Source organism: Entelurus aequoreus, linkage group LG06 (assembly GCF_033978785.1).
Source record: "Entelurus aequoreus isolate RoL-2023_Sb linkage group LG06, RoL_Eaeq_v1.1, whole genome shotgun sequence".
NCBI classification, from domain to species: Eukaryota; Metazoa; Chordata; class Actinopteri; order Syngnathiformes; family Syngnathidae; genus Entelurus; species Entelurus aequoreus.
Window position 1 is genome coordinate 80,845,474 of NC_084736.1, and position 21,108 is coordinate 80,866,581.

General features: G+C 41.6%; 1 protein-coding gene across 12 annotated transcripts in view; it reads right to left on the minus strand.

The window, feature by feature from the left end:
- The window catches only part of arvcfb (ARVCF delta catenin family member b), a 492,749-nt gene that overhangs the window by 214,738 nt on the left and 256,903 nt on the right, over positions 1-21,108 (minus strand). The window contains exon 1 of one of the 12 annotated variants that reach the window (XM_062051632.1): positions 10,613-10,732. The exons of the other annotated variants lie outside the window; for them this stretch is intronic. The gene's annotated coding sequence lies outside the window, so the exon portion shown is untranslated. Of the gene's footprint in view, positions 1-10,612; positions 10,733-21,108 lie in introns of those variants that run through there. 12 annotated transcript variants of the gene reach the window in all.

Below are 21,108 nucleotides of genomic sequence, written 5' to 3' on the forward strand. Positions count from 1 at the left end.
TGGTCAGTATTTAATATGCATCGATAACTGACGGTTGTAGGAAATGTATTTAAGGGATATAACGATAAACAGTATTCATGTTAACTGCGATGAAATTATAATTATTTTTTATTATAATTATTAGGGGTGTAACGATTGATCGCTGTATCGATAGATAGATTTGTATTCTTAACTTTCAAGTATATCGATCTGTGCTCGGTGAGTTTGTTTTTCGAAAGCTAGGTATCGATGCAAGACCTTTTTAAAAACAGGAATCAACCGATTTTATCGATACTTGAAAAAGGAAAACATCGGATTTAAGAACGGCAGACTTTATATGAAGTTTAGCACTGTTATTGATAAGGACTTTGAAAGGTCACAACAAACGCAAACGGCACAAGACGATATCATTAACTATGACAAGTTATCGCACAATTGCAAAAGCCACAACAAATCCAAACGACACAACTAGGGATGATGTTCGAAATCGGTTCTCCCGGTTGTTCGATAAGAAAAGAACCGATTCCATGGACTCAGATCCCTTTTTGAGAACCGGTTTCCGTTATCAAGGCCACTATAGTAAAGAAAAAGAGTTGGTTCTTTATTCGAATCCCTGGGAACGGATCTCTTCCCACGTACAGGAAATGCCCTGTGGGACCTGCAATGTTATGCCCATTTGATTGTAGACTCTTACTGACACCTTGTGGCGATATGAAAATACTACGCGTCATTAGTTTGGGCACTTCCGGGTTGAGACAATTGAGAAGTAGACAAGTTGTGTTAGCTCTTACAAGCCTTGGAAAAGATAAGTCTGTAAGTAAACTGTTTAACTTGTTTATGTAACTCAATATTAAGGTGGAAAGTGTTTAAGTTTGATACTAAGATGTTTATTGAAAAACAATGTTTGTGCACTATTTCAATGGATGTTTTGAGGACTTAAAATGGCTGCCAGTCGTGTATTTCCACCATCGAAATAGTTTCAACACTCAGAGATAATTGTTTGATGATAGTACTGTATATTTGTGTGAAGCTAATATTTACATATTGTGTATTACATTTCAGTATGTTAATTGAATCACATAGCTTATACATTTGTCATTGTGTGTATTTCAGTTTAAAAAAAAAAAAAACATTCCAGTGCAAGACAAAAGTAAAGATAGGAAAAGACAAAGCAAGATCAACAACAATAAAGAGTCTAAATGGATTAATCTGCTTTGGATTGTTTGTTAGCTGTATAACCTCAACACGTATAGTGAGGGCAGAACAGGCAATATGCAATTATTGCCAGGCTTCGCTCTCATGTAAGAGGGGAAGAATTGTTGATTGATGACTGTGGTGTTCTTAGTGTCATAGTGTGTGTAGTTAGTATGTTCCAATAGCAGCAGAAGTGCACTTTTTGGAGAGCTGTATTATTTTCAGTTTTTTGCCCAAGGGACTGATTTTATTTAACACTATATTATTATTTATACACCTATAGTGATCACAGAGACAGGTTGTTTTTGTGTTACTGTATATATTTGTTTTTCTGAAAAATCCCACTTAATATACTTTGGGTAACAAGTCAATATTTTTTTATTTTTTTTTAGGAGGGCAACAGTCAATATTTATTTATTTATTTTATTTTATTTTTTTCTTATAAAATAAAAGTGAGCTTTTGTTAAACCAAATATTGTTTTTTTTCCATATACAACAACCTATCTGGATTCGATAAGAGAATCGATAAGGATTCGATAATGGGCTCGAACTCGATCATTTCTTATCAAACATCATCCCTAGACACAACACAATAATTTAAAGTCGCGACACAACTTTAAGCCACGAAAGTGACAGCCGAGCAAATTAGGCGACACAGCATGAGCCCAAGAGAAATTCATTAGAAAGAAAGAAAAAGAAGATGAGAATAGCAAGTAATTCTACTGTTAAAATATTGGTTACTGTACTTTTACTGAACATTTCTTGAATGTTAAAAATGTGAGCAGAAAAGGTTTCCTATTGTTAATTCAACCTAAAGTGTTGGTTGCACATTATTCAAATAAGATGCATTGGCTATTAGTTGTTGTCTCCTTGCTTGTTTGTATCCATAATTCATTTATGCATACAAGAAATAACAGGAATATAGGAAACTTCACCTGCAGTGTCCAGTATCCAGTATTTATTTCACAGTCACATAGGTTGATTTTGTTCTTGTTTTTGCTAAGATGTTACTCACTCGACTTCAACTCACTGATTCACATAGAATTGAATCGTTCTAAAAAAAAAAAGTGGTTTTCCCTGAATTGTATCAGCAACCACAAATATCGAATCAAATCGAATCGTTGTTAAAACGAAACGTTACGTCCCTAAAAATGATTAAAGAACTGTGATTGATAACTGCAACGTTGATAAACCCACGGACCGACTGGCGCCAGCTCGCTGGCTTAAATACTAACATGAAAAAAAGAGGCATTAACATCTTTCCCCACTCAGAAACAACATACCCCAATCTAAACCTACATAAACACATTGCTGTCTGAGCATGAAAACTATTTAAAGGCCTACTGAAAGCCACTACTACCGACCACGCAGTCTGATAGTTTATATATCAATGATGAAATCTTAACATTGCAACTCATACCAATACGGCCGGGTTAACTTATAAAGTGCAATTTTAAATTTCCCGCTAAACTTCCGGTTGAAAACGTCTATGTATGATGACGTATGCGCGTGACGTCAATGGACACATTGAATCCAATACAAAAAAGCTCTGTTTTCATCGCAAAATTCCACAGTATTCTGGACATCTGTGTTGGTGAATCTTTTGCAATTTGTTTAATGAACAATGAATACTGCAAAGAAGAAAGTTGTAGGTGGGATCGGTGTATTAGCGGCTGGCTGCAGCAACACAACCAGGAGGACTTTGACTTGGATAGCAGACGCGCTATCCGACGCTAGCCGCCGACCGCACGGATGATCGGGTGAAGTCCTTCGTCCTTCCGTCGATCGCTGGAACGCAGGTGAGCACGGGTGTTGATGAGCAGATGAGGGCTGGCTGGCGTAGGTGGAGCGCTAATGTTTTTAGCATAGCTCTGTGAGGTCCCGTTGCTAAGTTAGCTTCAATGGCGTCGTTAGCAACAGCATTGTTAATCTTCGCCAGGCTGGAAAGCATTAACCGTGTATTTACATGTCCATTGTTTAATAATATTGTTGATTTTCTGTCTATCCTTCCAGTCAGGGGTTTATTTCTTTTGTTTTTATCTGCATTTAAGCACAATGCTATCACTGACTGCTGCTGAGCAGTTCCACGTGATGTAAATAAATGATGATGAAATGTATGTTTGTAGTTCCAACACTGCATCACAGTTCATTACATTAAAAAGTACTATTAAAACTACGGTCTACATTTATCCGTCACTACTCACAGAATATCTCTTCTTCGCATTTTACCACCATATGATTTAGTATTTCTGTCTCGGAACACTTGAGTGTCCATGTTGTTTTGTTTATGAGCCACCGGTTCAACACCTGACTTTTGAATGAATTCATTTTCAACAGCTGACTGAGACGATGTAAAGCTGCGATATGGAAACAGAAAGAGAGAAAACCACGACACTTGAACGACCCGACCGCATGCATCCCGAGATGTCGCAGTCACGACTGAGCACATCTGCACACGGTGCATGCTACAACCACCTGAGCTCAGTGAAGCGGTGCATGCTCACAGAAACAGAGCGAGCGGCATGCTTATCCTCTACAATGGAGACTTCAACAAATAAATACAACATGCAATGTTGTTTCACCTCTAATTCATGTCTCCAGATGCACCCTTATCTAATTAGGCGGACATTCTGACTGAGACAAGGAGAAACAGTCATGAGTAGGGCGTGCTAGACCATTAGCTAGATGGATGGTCGGCAGAGAACTCGCACTAACAAACTAACAATCGATCCCATTTTGGATTCCTGGTAGCATCGAGATTGTGTTTTTCTCATCAAGGATTTTATTTTTTGACAAACCCCTGCTCTCTGGAAGGCCCTAGACATGCTGAATATTTCATAGGAAGCATATTGTTGTCAGCCCCAATGGGGCCCTCCAAATGGCAGAAAAGAAGAAAACCCTCAGATTGGATTCCATTGACCAAAAGCCCATTTAGTCCACCGGCCTGAGGAAGGAATGAAGCAATATCTCAAAATGATGAAAAACAGCCTTTACAGGCGAGTGAAGCAGTGAACAAGGCCCCAAAAAGAAGATATCGGAAGATCTCAGGAAAACCTGAGGTATGTATGCGTTAAAATTCTGCAGTGTATTGACAGTTCCATCCTGTCCGAATGTGAAGGGTTCTTCCTTGGCCTATGCACCACATCTTATAGTTTTGTGTGTTCAGTGAAATCATGGTGATTGTATTCATCATACTAAAGGCCTACTGAAATGAATTTTTTAAAATTTAAACGGGGATAGCAGATCCATTCTATGTGTCATACTTGATCATTTCGCGATATTGCCATATTTTTGCTGAAAGGATTTAGTAGAGAACATCGACGATAAAGTTCGCAACTTTTGGTCGCTGATAAAGAAAAGCCTTGCCCCTACCGGAAGTAGCGTGACGTAGTCAGTTGTTCACTCCCTCATATTTTCCTATTGTTTTCAACGCAGCTAGAGCGGTTCGGACCGAGAAAGCGACGATTACCCCATTAATTTGAGCGAGGATGAAAGATTCGTGGATGAGGAACGTTAGAGTGACGGACTAGAATGCAGTGCAAGACATATCTTTTTTTGCTCTGACCGTAACTTAGGTACAAGCTGGCTCATTGGATTCCACACACTCTCCTTTTTCTATTGTGGATCACGGATTTGTATTTTAAACCACCTCGGATACTATATCCTCTTGAAAATGAGAGTCGAGAACGCGAAATGGACATTCACAGTGACTTTTATCTCCACGACAATACATCGGCGAAGCTCTTTAGCTACTGAGCTAACGTGATAGCATCTGGCTCAAATGCAGATAGAAACAAAATAAATACATCCCTGACTGGAAGGATAGACAGAAGATCAACAATACTATTAAACCATGGACATGTAAATACACGGTTAATAATTCTCAGCCTGGCAAAGCTTAACAATGCTGTTGCTAACGACGCTAAAGCTAACTTAGCAACTTAGCAACCAGACCTCACAGAGCTATGATAAAAACATTAGCGCTCCACCTACGCCAGCCAGCCCTCATCTGCTCATCAACACCCGTGCTCACCTGCGTTCCAGCAATCGACGGCGTGACGAAGGACTTCACCCGATCACAGATGCGGTTGGCGGCTAGCGTCGGCTAGCGCGTCTGCTATCCAAGTAAGTCCTCCTTGTTGTGTTGCTGCAGCCAGCCGCTAATACACCGATCCCACCTACAACTTTCTTCTTTGCAGTCTCCATTGTTCATTAAACAAATTGCAAAAGATTCACCAACACAGATGTCCAGAATACTGTGGAATTATGAGATGAAAACAGAGCTATTTTGTATTGTTTTCAATGGGGTACCGATACTTCTGTTTCACTGGCTACGTCACGCGCATACGTCATCATACATAGACGTTTTCAACCGGAAGTTTAGCGGGAAATTTAAAATTGCACTTTATAAGTTAACCCGGCCGTATTGGCATGTGTTGCAATGTTAAGATTTCATCATTGATATATAAACTATCAGACTGCGTGGTCGCTAGTAGTGGCTTTCAGTAGGCCTTTAATAAGAAAGTGACTTCTGTACACCTCACACAAAACACCAGGATTTTCCTTGACTAAGAATGTTTGTGTTACTCAATTAACGTCTCCGCATACATTTCCAAAGTGTATTTTTTTTTAAACAAATTCCTAATTATTGGTTAAATGAGGAAATAAAAATTCCGTAAATGTTTCAACCCAATATGGATGTAACGTTAGAAATTTCACATCATGGTTATTGTAACCAAAACGAAAACGGTTGTCATTATTTTTTCTTAAAGGCAAAACCAAAGTTAAACGTTCTAAGCAACGTTCCCTCTAAGGTGCGCGCCTGTGCAATTGCGCACTGCTCAAGCGTCCTCTGCGCACGGCAAATCTACGCCGCGCACAAAATCAAATGAAAAAATAAGCGCATAACAATTTTCGACACACGGACACGACAGAGAAAACACTTTTCGTCATCATTGTTCAAATATTGTAACGTCTGTCGAGACGCTTTGAGGACATGAATTCCATCCATCACTTTACTGAGCAAAACTCTTTACTGTCGGCCATAAACACATCACCAAAACATTAGTAAAAAAAATGATATCTCGCAAAACTGTTCATTTTCTGCAGTACGAACCAGACCAAAAGCAACTTTGTTATATCAACAGCAGCCGCTCGCTCTTTCTCACTTGCGCCGACACATGCACATATGGCACTTAGCCCGTGATGCGTTTACAGCCACACAAAAAGTCGGACAACTCCAACACCACACATAAAGTGTCATTCCAGGTCGTTACACTATGATTTACCAATCAAAATGTGTGCTTATTCTAGTGTCATTTATTAGGAATCTTAATTTATAAATATTAATCATGAAATGCTGTTAGTATATTAAATAAATACTAATAAAAATATATTTTTTACAAACAGGAAGTTGCAGGAATTTACACATGATCCCCTGCTTACATCTCATTGTGCAACATGCGAATGTTTTAATGGGAACTAAATGCATTGCCGGCAGTAAGTCGGACACGTTTCCAGTGAGGGTTGGACTCCGCCAAGGCTGCCCTTTGTCACCGATTTTGTTCATAACTTTTATGGACAGAATTTCTAGGCGCAGTCAAGGCGTTGAGGGGATCTGCTTTGGTGGCTGCAGGATTAGGTCTCTGCTTTTTGCAGATGATGTGGTCCTGATGGCTTCGTCTGGCCAGGATCTTCAGCTCTCACTGGATCGGTTCGCAGCCGAGTGTGAAGCGACTGGGATGAGAATCAGCACCTCCAAGTCCGAGTCCATGGTTCTCGCCCGGAAAAGGGTGGCGTGCCATCTCCGGGTTGCGGAGGAGACCCTGCCCCAAGTGGAGGAGTTCAAGTACCTTGGAGTCTTGTTCACGAGTGAGGGAAGAGTGGATCGTGAGATCGACAGGCGGATCGGTGCGGCGTCTTCAGTAATGCGGACGCTGTATCGATCCGTTGTGGTGAAGAAGGAGCTGAGCCGGAAGGCAAAGCTCTAAATTTACCGGTCGATCTACGTTCCCATCCTCACCTATGGTCATGAGCTTTGGGTTGTGACCAAAAGGACAAGATCACGGATACAAGCGAGGACAAGATCACGGATACAAGCGGCCGAAATGAGTTTCCTCCGCCGGGTGGCGGGGGTCTCCCTTAGAGATAGGGTGAGAAGCTCTGCCATCCGGGAGGAGCTCAAAGTAAAGCTGCTGCTCCTCCACATGGAGAGGAGCCAGTTGAGGTGGTTCGGGCATCTGGTCAGGATGCCACCCGAACGCCTCCCTAGGGAGGTGTTTAGGGCACGTCCGACCGGTAGGAGGCCACGGGGAAGACCCAGGACACGATGGGAAGACTATGTCTCCCGGCTGGATGGATGGAGATGGAACTTGTTATTTAGTCAGGTTTGGGACAGGTGTGCTGCTGGTGTAGCCACAGTGTGCACGTCTGATGTTGCTCACATGGGCTCCACTCAATGCTCAGGGAGTTTTTGCGTTTGCTCACACACATGAAAAATTAGACGGAACATTAGTTCTAAGTGAGCACAGCCTACAGGTTCAATTTGCACAATTTAATAGCTTAGTTGCACAGACAGCAATGTGTTTATATCGTAGAAGTTTAGATTGGGGTGTGGCGTATCTTAATGGGGAAAGATGTTGAAGGGGAAGTGCACTTTTTCTGGAATTTTGGCCGTCATTCACAATCCGTATTTAAGACGAGCACACAAGATGTTGATATATTTTCCGTTTAGATGAAGAGTGACTCATAATCTATCGAGGATAGAGGCATTATTTGATCATATATTATTTATAAGTTAAAGTACCACTGATATTCACACACACACTAGGTGTGGTGAAATTACCCTTCGCATTTGACCCATCCCCTTGTTCCACCCCATAGGAGGTGAGGGGAGCAGTGAGCAGAATTTCAGTGTTCTGCAGGCTATCCAGTAGGTGGCAGTATTGTCCTGTTTAAGAGTGTCACAACATTGCTGTTTACGGCAGACGAACTGCTTTACGGTAGACTAAACGTGACTGCTGTTGTTGTGTGTTGTTACCGCGCTGGGAGGACGTTAATGAAACTGCCTAACAATAAACCCACGTAAGAAACCAAGAACTCTCTCTCCTTGTTGTGCACTCTACTCTCTAAAAGCCGTAGATGTTATGACGTCATTGGGCAGGCAAGCTGCTGGGAAAGCGGACGTGAGAACGGCTGTCCCCACTCAGGTCCGCATTGAGCTGGAGGGGGCGTGGCCTCCAGCTCCGGCTGAATACCGGGAGTTTGTCGGGAGAAAATCTCTGCCGGGAGGTTGTCGGCAGAGGCGCTGAATACCGGGATTCTCCCGCTAAAAACGGGAGGGTTGGCAAGTATGCTTCTCCAGTAAATTAGTGAGTTTATTCCAAGTGAGTTTGTCAATAACAGTTTTATGATCATTTTGAACTAAAACGGTTATACTAACCGTTATTTATTATTAACATCGTTAATGGTTATATCCCTACACCATGACGGATTAGCTCTAATCAATACAATTCGATTTTTAATAAAGGAAGATTTAAGCAACAGTGCTAACTTGGTTTTGAATGATTAGCCTTGACCACGTTTCAATAAAGAAAATAGAAAAATAGTAGGATAAAAAAATGATCAATTAAAACTTTTAATATTATTAGTATAGATTCCTTCATCTCATAAAAACTTTGTAAAATATTTCCTTTACCACAATCCTGCAAGTCTAGTTTGTTTGTTCAAACTGATTTTACTGAGGGTGCACATGCCACCACCTCACTACATACTAAAAGAAGAGTCATGTGGTACACGGAGTGCTATTTTTGCTGCAAAACAAGGGCCCCGAATTCCAAATATGTTGTGGAGATTAGAGAGCAATGCTGTGGAACTCTGAGCCACATATGGCGACAAGGTGGTCACATTTCTTCCATTCGGTTCCCTTCCTTCCTTCCTTTCTTCCATGCCAGGATTTCAGCACTTCCAGTTATTTCTCTACATCAATGATCTGAATGGCTTCCCGGCCGGTTGTCAACAGATGCAAAAACACCTGCTGAACAATGAAAGAAAGTCTGGAGCCTTGGACAGGAATGAGGGGACCACTGCCATGTGGATCACGACTCATTTGAGGTATTAGATCGTGGTGGTTCCAGTTTCACAAATTGCTCGTATCTACTTGTGGGGAAACAAACAATGAGTCAGCTCTTGGACACTTTCAATGAAAGCACAGAGGCATTTTCAAATCAGTCCACAAAGAAACCAAATTAAAGAGCGTCTACTATGCAAATTCTTAGAGTTTTCCGGGAAAGACTCCCCCCTGATTGTAATCTTCACATGCTCTGCCACCTGTATATATGCACAGCAATGTCAAAGAGGATTAGTGCACATGATCATGTTTACACAACCCTCTTCCAGAGCATAGAGACACGCACAATGGCTTAAACCCAACAACCCCACCAACCGAGGCATACGCGGTGTCACATCGAAACAGACTCTTAGCACATGAACCTTGAAAAAGTGTCACATCTTTGAAAGAAATACTCTGCAACTGCGTGAATGACGTAGCTGTCATATTTCATCACACCGCTCGAGATCCACTTGGCATTACGAAGGCTATCTCTGTAAGATCACACGGCCTGAGAGGGGCATGACGGATATGTATTCCTTTAGGTCACAGGAAGTAGCATAAGCAAACTGAAGCAATCTTTCACATCATCAAGCATGTGAAAGATGCTCATGCTGGGATGCTAGAGAGAGAAAACAGTGATTACTAACTGAGGCTCCAACTGAGATTCATTAATGCAACGCAGAAGCAATCAACAATCCGGGCAAACAGGTCTGCCAGAAACCTCCGAAAGATTCACAACCATGCAAAGGCTCGTGATTCAAAACATGAGGCAAACGATCCACATGACCAAAGCATAAGTAGTAACTACTGGAGTTTTGCTGCATTAATACGATTGCTTCCTTATGAAGAATTCTCAAGGATTTCCAAAGCCAATACTATAATTCCAGTCCCACATTCAAGACAACAAACTGTGCTGACTACACTACAGGACATCACAGAAAAGTATTTAAAAACTAGTGTATAAATATTCAAATTTTAATAGTATAGCATTTAGAGAGAGCTATAGTCTATATAACGACTTACTAAGGGAGCGCTGAATCCAGTTAGCAGATCCATACATCTTGCCTTTTCATCTCCGTGAGGAACACAGATGTGTTTATTTAGAGTGATGGTTCGCCAATGGCGTGTTTTTTTTTGCCTTCCTTTCTCATGCATTCTTGTGTGGAAGCTGCAGCACTGGAGTGATATTGACTCAAGTCCTGAACCCCTCTGCACAAAACTGAAGTCCTGTCACCGGCAAAGTTAAGAAATGATAAAATAACTGCTGGTACGTGTACATCCTCAAAATGCAATAACAAGTGAAGACAAACACAAATGCATATGACTCACTCTGAAACAATAGTTGGACAATACAGACTGGAGACGAGTTCGAGTGGAAAGGCAGGAGAATTCAAAAGGGAAGTTAATTAGCTTGGAGAACAGAAGACTTGATTGAGTCCGGGCAACAGTAGAAGCTTGTAGCAGTGAGGCTCCAGAATCACAGGGCTGCAGAATTTATGCCAGTTCTGTTGCCTGGAAGCTTCAGATTGTGCTTTGTGGAAGGCACTGTGGTTCCAGATCACTCTCTGTGTACAGACCCATGCTAATTTTCAACATCACAATGTTGGCGAGGGGGAAAAAAAGCTTTCCCTTTGAAGGCCGGCCCTATGATATAATATCCAACTCGCAGTCCCTACTGCGATAAACACATTTTAGAGAGCCTGCTTGCGATTGTCCTAATACAGAATAGGCAGGCAATCTGTCACAAACTGTGTAGAGCGGTGCTTTTCAACCTTTTTGAGCCAAGGCACATTTTTTGCGTTGAAAAAATCCTGAGGCACACCAACAGCAGAAATCATTAAAAAAGGAAACTCAGTTGACAGTAAAGAGTCGTTGTCGCAATTGTTGGATATGAATTTAAAGCATAACCAAGCATGCATCACTAAAGCTCTTGTCTCAAAGTAGGTGTACTGTCACCACCTGTCACATCACACCCTGACTTATTTGGAGTTTTTTGCTGTTTTCCTGTGTGGAGTGTTTTAGTTCTTGTCTTGCGCTCCTATTTTGGTGGCTTTTTCTCTTTTTTTTGGTATTTTCCTTTAGCTGTTTCATGTCTTCCTTTGAGCGATATTTTCTGCATCTACTTTGTTTTAGCAATAAAGACTATTTCAGTTGTTTTTATCCTTCTTTGTGGGGACTTTGTTGATTGTCATGTCATGTTCAGATGTACTTTGTCTTATCTCCACAGTAAGTCTTTGCTGTCGTCCAGCATTCTGTTTTTGTTTACTTTGTAGCCAGTTCAGATGTAGTTTTGTTCTGCATAGCCTTCCCTAAGCTTCAATGCCTTTTCTTAGGGACACTCACCTTTTGTGTATTTTTGGTTTAAGCACTAGACACCTTTTTTACCTGCACACTGCCTCCCGCTGTTTCTGACATATACAAAGCAATTAGCTACCGGCTGCCACCTACTGATATGGAAGAGTATTACACGGTTACTCTGCCGAGCTCTACACTGCAAAAACTGAAATCTAAGTAAGATTAAATATCTCAAATAAGGGTGATATTTGCTTATTTTCTGTCTGATAAGATAATTCTTCTCACTAAGCAGATTTTATGTTAGAGTGTTTTACTTGTTTTAAGTGTTTTGGTCGTAAATGATCTCAGTAAGATATTACAGCTTGTTGCTGAGATTTGATGACCTATATTGAGTAAAACATGCTTGAAACTAGAATATCAACTGTTGCAAAGCTGTGTCATCAACACTCACAAGTATAAAACTACTTTTTTAAAGTAATCATTTCTTACTTCAAGCATGAAAAAAAACTTCATGATGCCGAGCGCATATCATTATGTCAAGATAACGGCACTAGCATGTACTTCATTTAAGAATATTTTTCAACATATTGAGCAAAAAGGTCTCTTTTTTTTCTACCAAGAAAAGTGCACTTGGTATTAGTGAGAATATCATTATTTTAAAAGGTATTTTTGGGTTCATTGAGGTTAGCTAATTTTACTTGTTTTGGAAAGTCTTGACAAGCCGAATTTTCTTGTTCTATTGGCAGATAATTTTGCTTCGTTCAAATTAAAATACCCCTCATTTTATTGATTTTTTTCTTGTTTTTGAACACTGACTTTTTGCTGTGTAGACAGCACCAACACTCAACAACAACACATCATTTTCAGACTATATTTACTGGTTTGCATGAAATATTTTCACGGCACACCAGACTGTATCCCACGGCACACTAGTGTGGTTGAAAAACACTGGTGTAGAGCATACATATGTGTTTATCAATTTTGAATATTTAAGAAAAAGTAAGTACAAAACTGAGCTGACTAGCAAACTGTTTGAACATGGGCTGTAAAGTGATCGCTACCAATTCAAAGTAAATGCTGACCAAGTAATGTACCAATTGTCATGCCTGTGTGATCATGTTTTGTTTTGGTTATGTTCGGTTTGGTTTTTGGACTCTTTGTGCACTCCTGTTTGTTTTGTTTCCATGGCAACCCATTAGTTTTCACCTGTCCTCATGTCACGCACCTGATTCATTTGGACTCACACACCTGTCATTAATCATGTTCAAGACTATTTAAGCCGATAGTTGCCAGGAAGTCAGCCTGGCGACATTCTGTCATGACGTGGACTATGGGTTGTTTGTGTCCCGAGTTGCAAGAAAAGGTAAAGACATGTTTATTTTTACACTAACAAAAGAAACAAAAGGCGCGCACAAGGCGGAAGTACAAACTTGGCTAAGAAAACAAACCTAGCACTTGGGCAAAAACTATGAACATGAAATAAATAACACTTGCTAACTCTGTTATCCCTGTTACTCCATTGATTACGTGTTCCGTGCCATAGGTCCATGCTTTTCAGGTAAGTGTTTGTTTATTCATGTCACAGTTAGCAAGTGTTATTTATTTCATGTTCATAGTTTTTGCCCAAATGCTAGTTTTGTTTTCTTAGCCAAGTTTGTACTTCCGCCTTGTGCGCGCCTTTTGTTTCTTTTGTTAGTGTAAAAATAAATATGTCTTTACCTGCACGCCTTGTCCACTCCAACTTTCCTTGCAACTCGGGAAAACAAACAACCCATAGTCCACGTCATGACACCAATATGAGCTTTCAGCTTTTCACCTCAGCCAATGTGTCTTGTATTGCTTTGATACTTGTTATGGTAAAAAATAAGTTTTTGCACAAAACAAAGACAGTAATCATGCTTTGACCTGTGACAGCAATTGCAATATGTGATATATTTTTGAAAAAGTATGGTGAGAACTTTGGATATGTTAGACATTCTAGGTAGGTCATAGTCTAAAGCAGAAGGATAATATTGACCCAAATAATTATTCACGTCTGGACTGCATAATGCAGATGCTTGAGAATGAAAAACAAGATTCTGAGGAGTCTATTGTGGCCTAAACAACAGAGGCTGCAGCTGGCCACTTGTTCACCGGAACTTGCTTTAAACGTCACACACACTGTGGAATTCACAAGACACAGAGCACAAAAAGGCGAACAAAGGGTTTTATTGGATTAAGCCTCTTAACTGTACTAGATTCTGATGGAAAGAATTCAGAAACTCAAGGAGGTCTGTCTCAACAACCCTGTTTGCTTATCTTTGAGAACTTATGGGTATTTGGTGCATATTTTTCCTACAGCTACTGACTAACTAGAAGGCAAAAATCTAAACTCTACAAAAATTGCTACGGATCAAACAATTTGGTATCAATTGTATATGCCACACTGTTGGAGATAAATCCTGCACTTTTGACATTTTATTACCTTTACCTTATGATTACAGTATTATCATTGAAGCTTTCTACATAATTCTCCAAATCTTTGCCACACAGCACAACAGTAGTATGAGGGACTGATCACCCTCGGCTGGGTCGCCCAGGAGAGGGTGTTTGATTAAGACCCGAAACACCCTATGACCCCGGGAGAATCACTGATGATGTGTCCAGGTTGCACCAGGAGGTGTATTACAAAACAAATCTAGTATGGCATCGCCATTGACTTCCAGGAAAAGGCTGGATGACAACCCCGAAAGAGTGGTGACAACTGGAGAGACAGTTGACAGCCCGGAAAGACGGCAACCGGGGCAGGGAGGGGTAGCATCCCAAACTGCAGCTCTCGCAAGGGAGCACCCATACAACGCAACGAAAAACCCTAAAGATACATCAGACCAAGATAGGCTGCCTAAGGAAACCCGTGGTGCAACGCACAGTGCCAGTACCCTGTACGGCACCTGATGAGACGGAGGAGGATCCAGGCCCGGACACTCCCCACAGTGCGCAGAACTTCCAAGCACCACCGGCGCAACCCCAAAGCAGACCGTCAGAGGGGGGACGCGTGGCGTAGAGCGCTACCTGGACACAAGTCGAGGGACTGATCACCCTCGGCTGGGTCGCCCAGGAGAGGGTGTTTGATTAAGACCCGAAACACCCTATGACCCCGGGAGAATCACTAATGATGTGTCCAGGTTGCACCATGAGGTGTATTACAAAACAAATCTAGTATGGCATCGCCATTGACTTCCAGGAAGAGGCTGGATGACAACCCCGAAAGAGTGGTGACAACTGAAGAGACAGTTGACAGCCCGGAAAGACGGCAACCGGGGCAGGGAGGGGTAGCATCCCAAACTGCAGCTCTCGCAAGGGAGCACCCATACAACGCTACGAGAAACCCTAAAGATACATCAGACCAAGATAAGCTGCCTAAGGAAACCTGTGGTGCAACGCACAGTACCTGATGAGATGGAGGAGGATCCAGGCCCGGACACTCCCCACAGTGCCCAGAACCTCCAAGCACCGGCGCAACCCCAAAGCAGACCGTCAGAGGGGGGACGCGTGGCGTAGAGCGCTACCTGGACACAAGTCGAGGGACTGATCACCCTCGGCTGGGTCGCCCGGGTGAGGGTGTTTGATTAAGACCTGAAACACCCTATGACCCCGGGAGAATCACTGATGATGTGTCCAGGTTACACCATGAGGTGTATTATAAAACTTATAAAACGAATAGTTTGATGTGATTAAAGACTACTAGAACTGGAGTGACCTCAGAACTATCCAAAGGCACATTCTATTCATACAAAACAGTACAAATAGGCCAGATGTATACAACTTACCACACTAGGTAAAGCAGTAGAGTAAAATGATCTGAAAAGCAGACACCAAGATGTTGTACCCTTGCACCTTCTCAGGATGGTTGGCACCTCAATCATATTTGTGGACTTAATGGCACAGATCAACATTGCGCTATTCTCCTCTTCACAGCCTATCACTCATTCCAAACCAATTAAATAATAAGGGAGTGTGTCGGGGCGAGGTGGAATTGTATCTATTTAAAGATAACCCCCGGTAGTCGTATGCAGTTTGGTATCACAGAATAGCTCGAATGAGCCCTGTGGAATGTGTGAGGAGGCACATCATTCCATTATTCACCAGAGGCTTCTGGTAATGGTAACAGTGCATATCAACCGAGGCTGAGCAACAGGGCTTTGTCATGGCATGTAATGACATATGACAGCCACGGCTGAAAGTCTCAATGCCTCCATTAAACTGTAAACTGCTGCCTGCACGGAGATTCTCCGGCACAAATGCGAGGAACGCATTTATCTTTCCATTTTAAGGAGTTTTCTTCCTGGTTTGGATGAACTCTTGCCACTGGTTAGCATAATATTTGTGTGCAGCTGCAGCTGCTAAAGTAGAAGCTGTGAGTAGCGGGGGTTGTCGTCGAGCCAAGGTCGGTCAACTTACAGTGGTTTGGACTTTCATTCTCCTTCTATTGCCTTTCCTTTTATTTTTCTCCCTGGACCGAATCCATCCGTGGCAACGGCAACTATTGTGTGTTGCAAGATTCAGAACAGCATTCTAGTGAAGTGCTGGACCTCATCAGCGTTCTTCAACTGCCCGCAGGTCAATAACCGCCAGTCCTCACTGAAAAACCCCCGGCAGGCTTTGAACTGAGCTCTGAGTAGGCAGAAAAAATAGACTTCTTGAAGCGAAGTTGTTTCAGAAGTGTCAACCCAAAATAGGGTTCCGAACAGCAGAATCCTAATTAGGGATGATGTTTGATAAGAAATTATCGAGTTTGAGCCCATTATCGAATCCTCTTATCGAGCCGATTCCTTATCGATTCTCTTATCGAATCCAGATAGGTTGTTGTATATGGAAAAAAACACAATATTTGGTTTAACAAAAGCTCACTTTTATTTTATAAGAAAAAAATAAAATAAAATAAATAAATACATATTGACTGTTGTTACCCAAAGTATATTAAGTGGGATTCTTCAGAAAAACAAATATATACAGTAACACAAAAACAACCTGTCTCTGTGATCACTATAGGTCAGGGGTGGGCAATTAATTTTTACCGGGGGCCGCATGAGCTACCCGAGCACTGCTGGAGGGCCACATCGACAATATTTCAATTAAATTTTGCTCAATATTATTTTTGATATATACCGTAAGATAAATAATAATAATAATAATAATAGTAATACTTCAACATAGTGTGTGTAACAGCATTCCATTACTAATATATATAAATTAACATTAATAATAAATGACAGTAAAATAAGCACACGTATGACTGAGGAGTCATAGTGTAACTTTGTGTGGTGTTTGAGTTGTCCGACTTTTTGTGTGGCCTTAAACGCACCAGTGGTTTAGTGCTATGCGTGTTGGTGACAGATGACAAGTTGCTTTTGGCCTGGTTTGTACGGCAGAAAATGACTAGTTTTTCGAGATAGAATTGTTTTACTCATGTTTTTGGTGTGGTTATGTCCGAATATAAACAGTTTTGTTCAATAAAGTGATCGATATAATTCCTGTCCTCGAAGCATCTCGATAGACGTTACAATAATTGAACGGTGTTCAATTGAACGGTGTTGACGAACACCGTTAGGGCCGCTTGTTGTCACTGTCACTCAAAGTTGCATTGCAAAATTACATAGAATAAATATGTTTATTTTGTTTAGAATTCAGATGGGATTTGATTTGGTGCGCTGCATATATACTTGCTGCGCGCAGCGGACGCTTGAGCAGTGCGCAATTGCGCAGGCACGCACCTTAGGTGAGGGGACGTTGCTTTGCAGTTCATGTGTTGTTGAAAACACGCCATTCCTCATCAACTTTTCTCTTTTTGGCGTCTCGGGTGTAAACCGTGCATCACTTGTCACTGCATGTGCACCTTCACTCGCAGGTTACACACGGACACACGCCCATAAATAATACTTTTCAAAATAAAAGCAGCACAGTTGTATTGCGCGCAGGACATAGATGTTTTTTCAACTTTATTTTGTAATTGCAGTTGTTCACATTCACTCACAATCACGCATACGTCCACACGGAAGTAATACAAATAACGATTTTCAAAACAAAAGCAGCACCGTTGTATTGCACACTCGACATAGCTACTTTTTTAAATTTATTTTGTAATTTATAATTGGCCTCACGCGGGCCGGACAGGGACGCACAAAGGGCCGGATGCGGCCCGCGGGCCGCAGAATGCCCAGGTCTGCTATAGGTGAATAGCCATGCCTTGAGGCGTTTTTTCCGGTCCATTATTTTTGCTGCTTGTGTGACATCACAGGAAATGACGTAGTTCAGTCTAATGACTGAGCTACGTCATTTCCTGTGATGTCCCACAGGGCATTTCTTGTGGGACGGGATTCGTTCCCGGGGATTCGAATAAATAACCAACTCTTTTTCTTTATTATAGTGGCCTCGATAACGGGAACCGGTTCTCAAAAAGGGATTAGAGTCCATGGAATTGGTTCTTTTCTTATCGAACGGTTCTTTTCTTATCTATTATTATTTTGCTTTCGGTCTTCCCTAGAGGGGGGCGGGGGGGGGGTTACCCACATATGCGGTCCTCTCGGGTGAGTTTTCCTTGCCCGTATGTGGGCTCTGTACCGAGGATGTCGTTGTGGCTTGTACAGCCCTTTGAGACACTTGTGATTTAGGGCTATATAAATAAACATTGATTGATTGATTGATTGATTATCGAACAACCGGGAGAACCGGTTTCGGACATCATCCCTAATCCTAATACAGTTAAAGGCCTACTGAAATGATTTTTTCTTTATTCAAACGGGGATAGCAGATCCATTCTATGTGTCATACTTGATCATTTCGCGATATTGCCATATTTTTGCTGAAAGGATTTAGTAGAGAACATCGACGATAAAGTTCGCAACTTTTGGTTGCTGATAAAAAAAAAGCCTTGCCTGTACCGGAAGTAGCGTGACGTCACAGGTTGAAAGGCTCCTCACATTTCCCCATTGTTTACACCAGCAGTGAGAGAGATTCGGACCGAGAAAGCGACGAATACCCCTTTAATTTGAGCGAGGATGAAAGATTTGTGGATGAGGAACGTGAGAGTGAAGGACCAGAGTGCAGTGCAAGACGTATCTTTTTTCGCTCTGACCGTAACTTAGGTACAAGGGTTCATTGGATTCCACACTTTCTTCTTTTTCTATTGTGGATCACAGATTTGTATTTTAAATCACCTCGGATACTATATCCTCTTGAAAATGAGAGTCGAGAACGCGAAATGAACATTCACAGTGACTTTTATCCCCACGACAATACATAGGCGAAGCTCTTTAGCTACGGAGCTAACGTGATAGCATTGTGCTTAAATGCATATAGAAACAAAATAAATAAACCCCTGACTGGAAGGATAGAGAGAAAATCAACAATACTATCAAACCATGTAACTACACGGTTAATGCTTTCCAGCCTGGCGAAGCTTAACAATGCTGTTGCTAACGACGCCATTGAAGCTAACTTAGCAACGGGACCTCACAGAGCTATGCTAAAAACATTAGCTATCCACCTACGCCATCCCTCATCTGCTCATCAACACCCGTGCTCACCTGCGTTCCAGCGATCGACGGAGCGACGAAAGAGTTCACCCGATCATAGATGCGGTCGGCGGCCCGGAGACGGAGGAAGTCAAGGTGAGGTCGGCGGCTAGCGCGTCTGCTATCTATCTCAAAGTCCTTCTGGTTGTGTTGCTGTAGTCCGCCGCTAATACACCGAGCCCACCTACAGCTTTCTTCTTTGCAGTCTTCATTGTTCATTAAACAAATTGCAAAAGATTCACCAACACAGATGTCCAGAATACTGTGGAATTATGAGATGAAAACAGAGCTTTTTGTATTGGATTCAATGGAGTCCGAATACTTGCGTTTCAACGATTGACGTCACGCGCATACGTGGCTTTCAGTAGGCCTTTAAAACACATCACGCCATTTTACTTTCCCTGATTATAACCCTTCACAGGTGAGAAAGAAGGCAGCAAAGATCTCAAGCAAAGGCCTCGCAGTGCCACATGTCAGAGTAATCGGAATGGCCAGCCGACTCTAATAGAGCCTTTTCTAAAGAGCTGTCAGAGGGAATCACTAATGCCAAAAGGCAGCCAGAGACAGATGGTGCCATGATGGCAGATCGATGCGCTCTGTGACATCATGACCATTTCCAGAAGCAGGAAGTGGGCTAATCCCTCGAAAGAAAGTTCTAGACTAAACACAAAAAAACGGAGCCTAAGTCATGTCTTCCCCAGCCTGCATATACATACACGCACATGGATGGATGACTGGAGGGGCTTGGACAGAGAAAGGCAGAAGTAGAGAGGCATTTGTTTCTTTCTGCTTGAAGGAAGCTTTATGAAGACTATGACCTTCCCCCTCAGGGCCTCTCTAAGAGGTCTCAAGCTGCAGAATAAAGGGGGAGGAGCATATATAAACTATAGATAACTTCCCCCAGCAGCAGCAGCAGCAGCAGCAGGCCCCCAGGAGCAGCACCAAACTGAAGGTGTTGCGCGATGAAAGTGTTCCCAGCGTGAGATGATAATAGGAAAACAATAAAACGTACTTTTGCTAATTGGCCTTAAAGGACTTGAAGGTAGGATAATGTTCACGCCGATTTAACAACATCAAATTCACTGGGGAATCTTGAATATTATTTCAGTTGTACTGCAGTGACTCTGCACTGCAAAAACTGAAACCTAAGTAAGATGAAATATCTCAAATAAGGGTGATATTTGCTTATTTTCTGTCTGATAAGATAATTCTTCTCACTAAGCAGATATTATGTTAGAGCGTTTTACTTGTTTTAAGGGTTTTGGTCCTAAATGATCTCAGTAAGATATTACAGCTTGTTGCTGAGATTTGATGACCTATATTGAGTAAAACATGCTTGAAACTAGAATATCAACTGTTGCAAAGCTGTGTCATCAACACTCACAAGTATAGAACTACTTTTTTAAAGTAACAATTTCTTATTTCAAGCATGAAATAAAAAATCATGACTTTGACACAATTGTGTCTCATAATTAAAACAGATGACAGCCAAATGGACTTTGCTGTTTTATTTTCAATGAAACAATAGAAAATAGGTACTCATATAGTAGTACAGTTGGCACAGTACAGTAAGCTGACAGTTGATATTTAAACATTTAACATTTCTAACAATTTTGAACAGAAATAGTTCATGCACATTCAGATAAATTATTCTAAATTACAATTTAAAAAAATTTGGCCGGGGGCCGGGCTGTATATATGCGCACTAATTGACTGAAAGAGCACGCACTTGGCGCGACGATGTCATGTTATCCATGGAAAAATGCATTTTTAGACCATATGATTTGCCTAGGAGACCCCGAGAGTAACAAGCGCTTGCCTCGTTGCCTTCCATTAAGAACAATAAATAAGTTTTAATATAAGTTTGCTGGTTTCAAGAAATGTAATGCCGAGCGCATATCATTATGTCAAGATAATGGCACTAGCATTTACTTCATTTAAGAATATTTTTCAACATTTTGAGCAAAAAGGTCAAAA